We start from the raw sequence: 12,450 nt of genomic DNA, 5'->3' as shown, positions 1-12,450 counted from the left end.
ATATACATATTTATTTCTTATCATGATTGTTAGGAGAAATCTCGGAAAAAAATTAGGAACATTAATTAAATTTATAAAAATTTCTGAGCGAAACGTCAATACGTTGCAGCTAGCAGTCTGATGAATTTGATCAAACTCGGGCTGCGATCATCTTTGCGATAAGAAAGAAATCGAACACAAAGGGACGTCCGGTCACGTGGAGAAGCCAGATGCTCTCTTTCAGGATCGAAGAGGATATTATCTGAACTACGCTGGTAAATATCGGCACAAAAAGGAGGACGAAGATTTTATCTGTCTCATCGCGATCGTTTGATAGACCTAATAGCGAGCCGAAGGACGGTCGTTTTGAAATAATTACCAGTTCATATCCGCAGCACCGATCTTTCCGGATTCATTCGGATACATTGTAAGATCAAAGGACGATGTTCTCTTCTCCGTCGCTATTTTTTCGTCGCGAGTTTTGCGAAAAAAATATTGTTATAAAAAAATTTAATCTGTCATAATCAATTATTAGAAATATTGTATATTTTCTTTTCTTTTTTTCCTATAAAAATAATTTGTTTTAAAAAATATTAATATAAATATTATCGATATAAATAATATAAACAATTATAAATTATAAATAATATCTTTGAATTATAAATTGATTATAAATAATTAATCTTTGAAACTATGAGCAATATTAAATTATGTGGATAATTTATTTTTAAATTACGTATATAGCTGAAACGTTCTCCTGCATGCACATGGGAGGGCGCGAAGCTTGTGATATGTCCAAATATATCTTTTTTTCTCTTGTATGGCGCATTCCCGTTAGAACGAAAATAATAAGTTTTATACTATTACAATGCGATCATTATGTGCCGGTAATGACGGTGCATTCAGGCACGAAGAGAACTGCAACGCACCACCGGCCTTTCGTCGCATCTGCTCAATTGCAACAATGGGTGTGCGATACGCCACCCCACGAAGTCCCGAGCAGTATGCGATGATGTTCCCGGAACATCAAGTCCGAATCGGAAAAAGATTCTACTCGCATTTATGTAACAAATCACGTGCTATATTTTTTTTTGTAATTTTGTCTTTATGTCACTCGATAAAGTTACTTTTATTTTCAGAGCTATTGAAAGAATTATTATAAAAAGAATTGTTCTCTAGTACTCTCATAGTATTTGAAAGTATTCTATAATGTAAATAGAATTATATCAAGAGACAAAGTGCATTTTTATTGCCTAACGCATGCTTTTAAAAAAATTAACAACGAGATTACAAAAAGTAAACGGATAATTCATAAAAATTATGTATATTAAATTTATATTAAATCATAATAACACTTTAAAAAGTAATCTATTATTATTCGTAAAAAATATTTATGGATGAAAAATCTTGTTTGTATAATCCTGCGAAAACAAATTCTTTCTTCCATACAATTCATTGTACAAATTTTTCTTACAGGACAGAAAAAAACGAGTTTCGATTTAACGGGATAGGATTTTTCGTACGAGCGCGAGATCGAATTTGAGTATCATTGACGCGGCGGCGTATAAATCCATTAAATCCGCCACTTATGGGCGATCGATGTAAATTACGATGTTGGCTAACACGCTTGTAGGCGAAGACTTAGACGGGCGCCTCGAAGACGAGCGGTGGAACGATTTCGAGGGGGGGGAGGGGGGAGGGGGGAAATATTTATGGGCCGACCGACTGAAATTAATTTATGCAGCCGCATAGGCTGCCACGTAATTTATTCGCGGGCCTCGCGACGATCACTCACTCTCCTCGCGGGCTTTTGTGTGTAAGGAAATCCTGGGCCATTAGAAACGGGCACGAAGAACGTCCGCGTGTCGATCCCTCTTCGGGCCCCCTCCTCCGAGTCTCGCTGCTCGATCGAGTTCGTTGTTTCGCGAGCACGACTCTGCCGAGATCGGCCGGCGATGCCCCGGAAAACGAACAACTCCCACCTGGTCGGGGAAGTAAGAGGTCTTCGTCGAATGCGTCTTAATATCGCGCTTCAATCTATATTGCAGGATCTTCTAGGGAAATTATTACGTTTTCTTGATGTCACATCGATTTTTTTATGTTATCTACGTTTATATTATTATTATTGGCAATCTATATATGTATATGAAGATATTATTTTTTATAATCTCTTTGTAATTTTGTAAAAAAGGAAAATTATACTGTTAAGACAAGTAGTGTCTCGTAATAATATCTAGTACAAGATTTATGCCTTTATAATTTATAATATGAATATTTATAGACTGATAGATTCTTAATTTTTAAATGCTTTAGTTTTGAAGATCTTAAAAAGATCTTCGGAATCGAGTAATAGAGCATCGCGAGACGTGTCGTGCATTCACGACGATGCGGTCGCGTTTCCATCATCGGGGCGAGAGATCCAGGAAGGATTCGCAAGTAACGCGCGGCTGAAACAAGAGGGATCGCGTCTCTCGAGGAAGAGCCGAGGCGAGGATCTCGCGGCGAGATCTGCGGTGCACCCGCGTTATGATTTGTGAGCATCCAGATCGTGATCCTGTCCTAACCGGCCCGGTTGGTTGGTAGAGTAGAGTAGAATAGAATAGAGAGAGGGCACCCACGCTTTCCAAGAACCGTCCGCGTGCGGCGCGTCCGCGACCGGCGCGAGGAAGAAAAAGCGTAAAATCCCGTCCGGGAGAGATCAGCCGGTCCCGATTACGCCGAGGGTGTAATGGACAGACTAATTTGTGAAATTTAAATTCCGTCCCCGACGTTTTGCCGCGAGGCGAGATGAAGCGGAGGCCGGTGTCGCGGGATGAGAAAGAGAGTCCGCAGAGGGAAGAGAGCGAGATAAATCGCGGCGTTCTCCCCCGGGGGCCGATGGCGGATCTTTCTGGAAAATCGTAGGTGGATAGGTACTTCGTGTCGCGACACGTTTCATGGGTGGCGTAGAGATAGAGATGTAGACGTGCGCATCGCGATTCCTGGTGAGATTGAAATCGGATTGATAAGAGAAACTTGTGAAAATGCATAAGGCTAGAGATTTTAGGAAAATAATTCGCGGTAAGATTAAAATCTGGAGATAGAGTCATTTTTATTCTCTTATTGCTTATGATTATATATATTTTGGAATAAAAAAGTTGGTGCAATAGTTGCGCCAACAAATTTCGGTATTCAGTCTTTTTCTTGACTTATTATACACTCTTTACAACAGCATAATTTTTCGTTGAAAAAAATCCACATTACTTTCAAATCTTCACATAATCATATTTTTCATATCATCAATATTATAATCATCCATTATTTTAAATATAATTTCACATATTACGCGCAAAAGAGTGTTATTTAAAATTTTCTAAATCTACATAAATCCATTTATTCATCCATATATTTTTTATTCAAGATAGCAATAGGTATTTTTTTTTGCATTATTTTAATGAAAAATATATATATATATATATATATATATATATATATATATATATATATATATAAGCTTAGCTAATCTAAAAGTACAAATGTTTGCAAAAGTTTCATCGAGAGAAAACAAAGGTAAAGGAAGACAAAAACGGAGAGATAATGAGCAAGATGTTTGAGCGGTGGCGGATTAGAGGCAGCTTCTCGCTGTACGGCGAGAAGCGCGAGGAGGGGAGGGGTGGGAGGGGGGAGGGGGAGAAGCCTATTGTCGGACCGCATAATACGGTTATGATTTAGTTTGGGACGTGAGGATGCGAGCGAACGAATGAACGAACAGACCGAGGAGGCCTGACTAGGTGGTTGGGGGGGGGGGAAGAGGACCATTGGTGTCAGATTACGCCGGGGCCCGGGCCCCGTCTGGAACATACACACGTCCGCGTAAGGACTCCACACGCAATGCCGGGCCCCCCTTAAGCGTACGTATGCGTGTATACGTTCTCTGCCTTTTTTCTTCAGAAAGATTGTCCCTGCTTTCCTCGCTCCGCTTGTCTTCTCCTTTCTTCTTTTTCTCTCTCGAATGAATCACGGACACTTTTTATTATTTAAAGGATATTTTAATTGATGTAATTGTCGAAGAAGATATCGATAAGATACTCAGTCGTAAAGTACAAAGTATAGAAAAGAATGCACAAAGTTATCAGAAAATTATAATCGTTTTATGTATAGGATATATATATATATAAATTTGTTTAATTACTGTATGATATAATATTTTTAACACCTAGTTTATATTCGAAAATCTGAATTAGTTTTCACATCGTGATAAGAGTTTTAATTTCATAAATCAATATATAAATCGATATTTTGTTTATAGATTTACGAGGATAAGAGGATACAAAGCTAAACAAAAAAGCTGTAATAAAATATCTGTAATTTATGAAAAATTTAAGATTTAATGCTTTTGACAACAGTCGAAAGATTACATCTTTTTTGTCATAGACAAACTATTTTCCAAAAATTCTAAATCTTATTCTATAAGTCATTTAAATATATAAATCAAAATTTATAATAACAGACGAAAAATGAAAAAAAAGAATATGTTTTCAAAAATTAAATGTTAGATTAACCTTTCCTTGATATCGATGATTAATACATGCACCATAATTTATAATACATTTGTCAAAGAATTCTGTCTTTCGTCGGAGCGTCAACAATTGTCCGAACATCTTGGACCTTTGTATTACAAAAGGAACGATCTCCGTTATCTTTCGGCGGTGGTTCTTTTTCCGTCGCGAACTCGGACGCGGGTTCTGCGAATTCGCGAATTATGAATATGATTATCTCGGATCACGTGCTCTTGACGGAAAGCCAGACCTGTCCCGGAGGTGTCACCTTACACCCTTTCCCGCCCTCGCATCGGATCCTAACTTGGCGCCCCGACATATTGCTCCCCGTAACCGAATCTCGCGAATAATTGGACCTCAAACGCGAGAATCGTCGATAAAAAATAATAGTGCTGCTATCGATCTTATGTATCGAAGGAACTTCACGCGTCAAACGCTTCGTAAGTTAGGAATTAAAATGCAGTATATAATTACATTGAACTCAGATGTCGATGTAAAAATTATTTCTTTTTTCTTTCGTTCGTAAAAAATGCGATAATTGACGCAAAGAGAAATATTCTTTTTATAATATGTCATTATAAAAATCACTTTGCATTAACGAGATTATATATATATATATATATATATATATATATATATATATATATATACTGGTTTCGCGCAATTCTTATGCCATAAATCGACAGTGGATCCACGCGAAAACCAGTTCCACCCTCTTATTTATTCCCTTACAGCGAAATGGAGACGCCAGCCCACTAAACATATGTCGAACATCTCGGGAACCCTCTATACAATGACACCCCGAATTTTTGTGTTCAGGGATTGGCCGGGCAATTCGTCCAATGGAGTTCGCCCGTAGACAACTCTCGGGGATTGACAGTTTCCATGGGGTCGGAGTCTATAGGATTAAGCTACGCGGTGACGCAAACGTAATGTCATTACGACAAATTGCGATCCTCCTGTGGGATAAACGGCGAAGCCAGTTGCAATATATCGGATGAATTAATAGGATATCTTTTATAGAACGCACGAATGCATCGACGCGCCGTACAAATATGGGGAAAGCACGGAGATCCCATAATGTTAGCTGTTAATTGAATGATCATTAAAATTAAATTTTTGAATTAATTTTATCATTTTTATATCAATCTTTTTATTATATCAATCTTTTAATCATTTTTAATTCGTAGTTTTTTGTGTAAAATTAATTTATAATGCACAAGTAACATGTTGTATTATGAAATATTTATAAAAAAATATGTAGCTGGTATTCTTGTTTTAGTTCATAATTTTACTTTAATTTGACAAAAATATTATATCTATTTATGTTATTATATATATGTTTATGTCATTACAGCAACGACAATTATTTTAATAGAATTTTTGTAATATAAATATAAACGTATGTTTGAAAATTAAAAGATATTAAATATATTAATTCTAGCGTTTTGAGTCAAGATAATAATAATTAGAGCATATCAAATGCATATATGTATATCTCGATGTTAAAATAAACATAGTAAACTCTATCTCTCTCTCTCTCTCTCTCTTTCAGCATCTTGTATAATAATATTATTTTATAAAATCATTCCAGCATTCAACGAGGCTTAAAGTTGATAAGAGAAAGAAAAGAAGGAAGTACGCGTTTCGAGCGCTTATCTTGCTCTCCAGGGGTTGCTAAGAGAGTCGGCACTAACTACGATACGGGACTTTCGCCCTTATCTGCCATCTATATACAACGGGGGTGATGGGATTCGATTCATAAACGTCAAACGCGACTGTTTACGCTGTTCGCACCTCCATTGTCGCCCTTCGATTTTGGGATACCGACCTGCCGATCGTTCCGCACCCCGGAACAGAATAAATACATCCATCTCCGCATGGTATAATGCGCGAAAGGGGCCCGCGCGATTCTCTCGCGTATATCTCTGATACGATCGGTAGTTACTTAGCACTTCCACGATGCTCGATGGTTCGATCCTTATCGAATCGGCCCTCGTTGAATTTATTGCGGGCCCCTGCGGAAAAGAGGCTGACGGCCCATCTGCATCTTCTCCTCCTCAGCATGATCTACTTCTTCTTTTTTTTTTTTTTATTGGCGGGAACCAGTTGTTCTATTATACCTCTTTGCGATACTTGTAGAAACGATAGAGAAAAGGTAATGTCGCGGAAAAGATTACATTACTTCGGATATAATGACAGATAATTGATTTTAATTTTGACATTAATATTTTTTATCAAACGCGTGAGAGAAAATAATAAACGCGATAATCATATATTATCATATAGCTACATACAGCATTTTTTGATGCTTTTGTGTGTCTCAATATAAAAAAAGGTATGAAAAAATATTGTTAATTTGTGCCATTTAAAGAGATGGTAATAATTTTCCTCTTTATAAATTAGCTGATTTTTTAAATAATTCGATAATATGCGAATTATTTTAAGAAAAACTTACATTTGAAGTATTTACTATATTAAAACAAAAATAATTATCTGTTTCTATAATCATTGATCAGATCCTAATATGGAATAAAATTTTTGCCAAGTATTTAGATAAAAAAATTTAAAGTGAGACTTTAAGTGACATACTTTCTCCAATTTTGAAAGTCGTATTACATCGGAGCAAACGGGAACTACGACGAAATGATTCATTCAGAAATGTCAGTCAAGGAATGGTCTTCTACAAAGAATTACACGCGTGTGCACATGTATACGACACTCGCGCGGCGTGACCTACCCCACTGAGAGAATCGTGTTTCAATACAGAAACCGAAAACCATATCATTACGTAGAAGCTCCGTTTCGCGCCGGTGTTGCATTGTCAAGAACTGCATGTCGTTTCAGCGGCCGATTCAAGTGTTTAGTAATTCGCAAATTGTTTTCAGGATGTAGAGGGAGAGAGAGAAAGCTATCATTTTACTCATTTTGAAGAGAATAGATTGATCGACTTACATCAAATCCTTTTTCAATTCGCACGATAGTGATAACGCAAGATACTGCTATGTTTTGCCAATAGAAGCGAACACGTATTTTGATTATTCTTTTTAGGAATATTGATTCCGACATCTCCGGAAGATTGCGGCGCCTCAGGATCTCTAGAACCCTCTTCGAATCCTCCCCTTCTATTTACATACATAAATATCTCTTTATGTAAGAATTTTAATACCCTTAACGTGGTATAAATATTATAAGATCTATTCATAAATTCAAAGAAGGCTATTATATTCATTATGTAATGTAAACACACATAGAAGAAAGTATCCCTCTTAATCGGTATAATTTGTCGATTGAAAAACTAATGGTCGAGGTTGTTGGATTATCGTAGAAATTGATTTTTCGATGTCGCGAATGAATTAGCAATCGCTATTACAGAATTACTAGCGAATACAAAGATTAACGCAATTTGTGACACGAGCGAACTTTCACCATATGATATAAGTTGCGAAGCTCGATCACGTTGTAAATATCCGACGAAACGTACGGAGGAAGTGAAGTCTCGCGCGGAGGGGTTGGCGACAAGTTAAAGTATTAAGTAGCCCGTGCGTCGCCGCGTCCGCTGTCAGTCTCCGCTCTAATTAATCGTAATTGACGGCCGCGCGAAGCCTCGCACGCATTGCCTCCTCCTCGTCATAACGCTGCATAATCATTCACGGCGGGCTCTTCCGTTGCTCGCAGAAATCTGTCGATGGAATTTCATCTGCGCCCGCGCTTGCACTTGGCCGAAATGTAAATGCTATTTCGTTTAAACGAAAAGTGTCTCGTCTGGTGACAATATTTTTGCGAACTTAAGATGCATATCGAGCTAAGCTATTATAACGCTGTTTCCGAAAAACGCGAAACACATGTATTTCAGGATTTAGATATTTTATAGAAACTCTTAAGATTTTTATCTTTAAGAGATATATGTTTGTATCTGAGATCCGCTTTCTCTGTGTCAAAAATTCAAGAATATAAATTTCTTTCCTGAGACTTTTATATACGTTTCGAGTCGAGTCTAATTTATCAAAACAAAAACAGAGGAAATGTTAAAGACAAAGGGGGGAGGAGGGAAAGGGAATATTCGTAATGTACTCCATTATTTGTAGCATCGTATTTCGATGTTTGCTTGCAATGATAATGAATAAAAAGCGATAATAAACATTATCCCGCTTACGTGGTATATGTAACTAGATAATTACGAGTGTAAGGTATCGGTTAATGACTGTGATCGTGTTCGCGGCGTGCAAACAAAATCGGTTAATTATAATAATGATAAAAACACGCGCTATACGCGCTCGTGCCATTTAACTGCATCAGTAATCAGTCATGGAGAGAGAGAGAGAGAGAGATCGTGCCGGATCAACCTTTATACAAATTCACCTACGAATTCGATTAAAAATTTTATTATCCTAATAGCTCGAATAAATAGCAAAATAGACTGATGTGCGCGAAGACGGAACAGGAGTTGCGCAACTTGTCGAGCAATTTGCATGATTAAGTTCACCCATTTTTTTTCTCTCCTGCTTCGGCCTGTCCGCGTACCAGATACTGGATTCTCACGGTACGCCAATTGGAGTCAACTCATCTAAATACCCCGGGCTACCCGGTCGCCGCTATTACGGACGCGCGAGAGGACGCCCATTATATAACCGACGTGGACAATGTTGTCCCGTATTCGCCAATTGGCCAAACGTCGCGAACCTTTTTCAACGAATGTCCCACTTTAGAATTATGAATGAGAGCCTCGTAAAGGCGAACGCTATAGTATATCGTAATCCCGTATCGTACTATATTTATTCATGTTGTTACAGATAAATGATAATGAGAAAGACAGTTTAATAATAATAGAATGCTTTTAATATAGCTTAATGAATTAATTTTATAATTAATAATTCTAGATGTAGCTAATTTTTCTGTTATTTCGAAAAAATCAAATTCACTCTTGCATTAAATTCTAACTATATATGTATAGATAGATATAAAAAAAATAAGATCAATAAAATCGACATAAATGAAAATTATTGTGAAAGATGTGATGAAATGCAATGAAAATTTATTGTCTAATAAAAAAGAAGACGCATGATTGCCAGAGTACGTGGAAAATTTTGAGATTTATAACGCGCAGCGATATTTACATGATTCTTCTCGTAATAATCTCCACCTCACTAATAAAACCATTGTCTAGGTCCGGTTAGGCACGTCTAAAAGCCTAATGACTGTTTCCTAGAGAGACGCGCCAGTCCGAATACAGAGCGAATTAGAATAATTCGTTCCGTCTGGCTGCGTCACAATGCCTATGTGTCGCGTAAGATCGTCGTTGTCGTCTTCCATTGATTCAATTCCTCTCCCTATATATAAACGCAATTTTCTATCCCAATATTTATGACGATCAGGTAATTCATTTTACGTTCCAAAGAAGATGTACTTGTCCTTCCAAAATTGAAACCGTGAAGTGCAACATTGCACACTATATTCCATGCTTTACGAATCACGGAATCGTCGTTTCACTAAAAACTATTTCATGTCAATTGGATTTTACAAGCGTGTCTCATCCGTATCCGAAGAGAAAGAGAGAGAGAGAGAGAGAGAGAGAGAAAGGCTAAATTATAATAACATCAATAAGAGAAAATGTATATAAAAAAATTTTTGCAACTTTAAGGATTGTATTTTTGTTTGCATCTTACGATTTCAAAGGTCGCTTACTCAATTTTTTATTCGACGAATAAATGTATATATTGGTACTCATCAGTAATAATATAACATAAAAATAATACTTTATTATTAATAATTAATGCGCTTTCAAATAAATTTGTGCAGATATAGGCGATGATATCGAAATGATTGCGCCGCGAAAATACTAACTGAAAAAGAGAGAGAGAGAGAGAGAGAGAGAGAGAGAGAGAGAGAGAGAGAGAGAGAGAGAGCGGATTCTGATTTACGTGAAATATGAATTTCCGTAGCAGAAGAGCAGCGTTACAAACTCGAAAGACCGGAACACTCATTTTGACAGAAAAATTTTTATCCGATGCCCACGCCAAAAGGAAATCGTTTTTTCTACGTTGGCGCAATTTGCCATGTAAATTCGATCGTAACATGATTACACGCCTTGGCAAACTATAACCGAGCTCGTCGCCGCCGTCGATTGTCGAAGCTAAAACGTCGTTTCGTCTTGATCGATCTTGTGATCGATCTTTCGATACGCATGTTGATATAGATCCACCGAAGATCGTGCCAGATGGCCTATAGGACGGGACGAGGCCATTATGCGGTCGTCCGAGAATAATGAAATTAGAAATTAAAAAGAGAGAGAAAGAGAGAGAGAGAGAGAGAGAGAGAGAGAGAGAGGACTCTACGAACTCGATCTGAATTTTCCTGGAATTTCTCGATCGCCTTCGTAGTTATATACGAAGAGCTCTGATAATGGATAATCTTCTCTTGTATGGTTGGTGATAGCTAGAGAAAATTGTAAAAAATCGTGTGGATTATTAGTTTAATTTAAAACATACTACTTTTGTATAAATTTATCTCTAGACTCAAAGAATTCACTACACAAAATTATTTCTATATAAAGATCTGCTTCTCATTATATCCATGATTGTAAAATTCATCATATTTGTAGGTATAATAATCTAAAATAAAAATTCAAAGAGAGAAAGAGAAAGAGAAAAGGAAAACTGTAAATTTCTCTCAGAGTCAGAGAATCAAATAAATCTCGATTTTTAACTTTAACGTCCTTATGATGCATTGTCACCTCGCATCGCTGAGTTTAATGTTAAGAGCAGACGTAGCGCGCGTAACCCATGAAGAGACATTACATCGCGATCAAATGTAATAAAAAAAAATCGTCCCGTTACCGGTTGTCACATGTCGCGGATAAAAAGTGTCGGTGCCGCAGGAGAGAGAAAGAAGACTCGCGTACACAAAACTCCGGCACGCACTGCGTACAAGGCGTATACGCGTAGCTTGTGTTCGGTCACCCGTTAAGAAGGAAGCTCTCGAGGGGCCCCGATGTCCAAGATAAGGCGAACGTCCCCTCACGCTGTAGTTCGGGGACCAGCGGCCCCCTCACGTAATCCACGAGTACGTCGCGACGAATTTGTTCACCTGCCCAATGAGCCATAAGTGCGCCCCCACACTCCCGTGGACCCGCTCGCCACGTTCTTCCACATCACGACGAAGAAGCCGCGAAACTGGGCCCGCGTGCTTCAAAATGGCTACCGTCCGCATCATTGGGCCCGATCGAAGGTACGTGAAACAAAAACAAAAAAAATGAAAATAACGGTTATAAAAATCGACGCGTCTCTCGCGCCAATCTTTTGCATGCGGTACATAAATTTATATGTAATTATTAAAACCTTTGCAATTAGTGAGAGTCGAACAAAGGCGCACAAACTGTATACGTTACCGTAATATTAATATAAATATACTAACAATATTTATTTTATATAATAAATCAGTTTTCCATATAATGCGATATTTATCGATGAAAATTTACGTGGTAACGGAGGAAAGGGCCGGTGTATACCTAGTGATATCGATACTTATCGGAAAATATGAATCGTACCGCACACGTCGGGGAAGAAAACATTAACAAAACAGTATTATGCAGTAATTTTTACACGCAAAGCAAAAACTCTGCGGACGCGGCCAATTAGGGAAGCGGGATGCAATATTCAACAAAAATATACAATATACGTTGAAATATTATGGAAAGGGTAAATTTATTACATCCCGTCTTTGATTTTTCGTCAATCGAACTTTTATCTCTTCCGTTCTTTATCATTAATATTATATTCAGGTATTACACAATATATTGTATGTTCTACATTACATAATAATTATTCGGACGCGTTCTGAGCGAAAAAGATTTATTTATTGAATGTTTAAGCTTTTAAGGAATGATCTTATTAAGCGCGGATCCCTGCTTATCACGCACGCGTCCGAGGTAATT

General features: G+C 37.5%; 1 protein-coding gene across 6 annotated transcripts in view; it reads left to right on the top strand.

Moving 5' to 3' along the window:
- The window catches only part of LOC126858198 (homeobox protein SIX2-like), a 47,327-nt gene that overhangs the window by 32,975 nt on the left and 1,902 nt on the right, over positions 1–12,450 (top strand). For 2 of the 6 annotated variants that reach the window (XR_007688627.1, XR_007688621.1), the window contains exon 6: positions 110–493. The exons of 1 other annotated variant lie outside the window; for it this stretch is intronic. The gene's annotated coding sequence lies outside the window, so the exon portion shown is untranslated. Of the gene's footprint in view, positions 1–109; positions 494–5,336; positions 5,874–12,450 lie in introns of those variants that run through there. 3 more of the 6 variants (XR_007688624.1, XR_007688623.1, XR_007688622.1) reach the window with 3 other exon arrangements.

The sequence above is a fragment of the Cataglyphis hispanica genome, chromosome 2 (assembly GCF_021464435.1).
Source record: "Cataglyphis hispanica isolate Lineage 1 chromosome 2, ULB_Chis1_1.0, whole genome shotgun sequence".
Taxonomy (NCBI): Eukaryota; Metazoa; Arthropoda; class Insecta; order Hymenoptera; family Formicidae; genus Cataglyphis; species Cataglyphis hispanica.
This window is presented reverse-complemented; position numbering and strand designations above follow the sequence as displayed.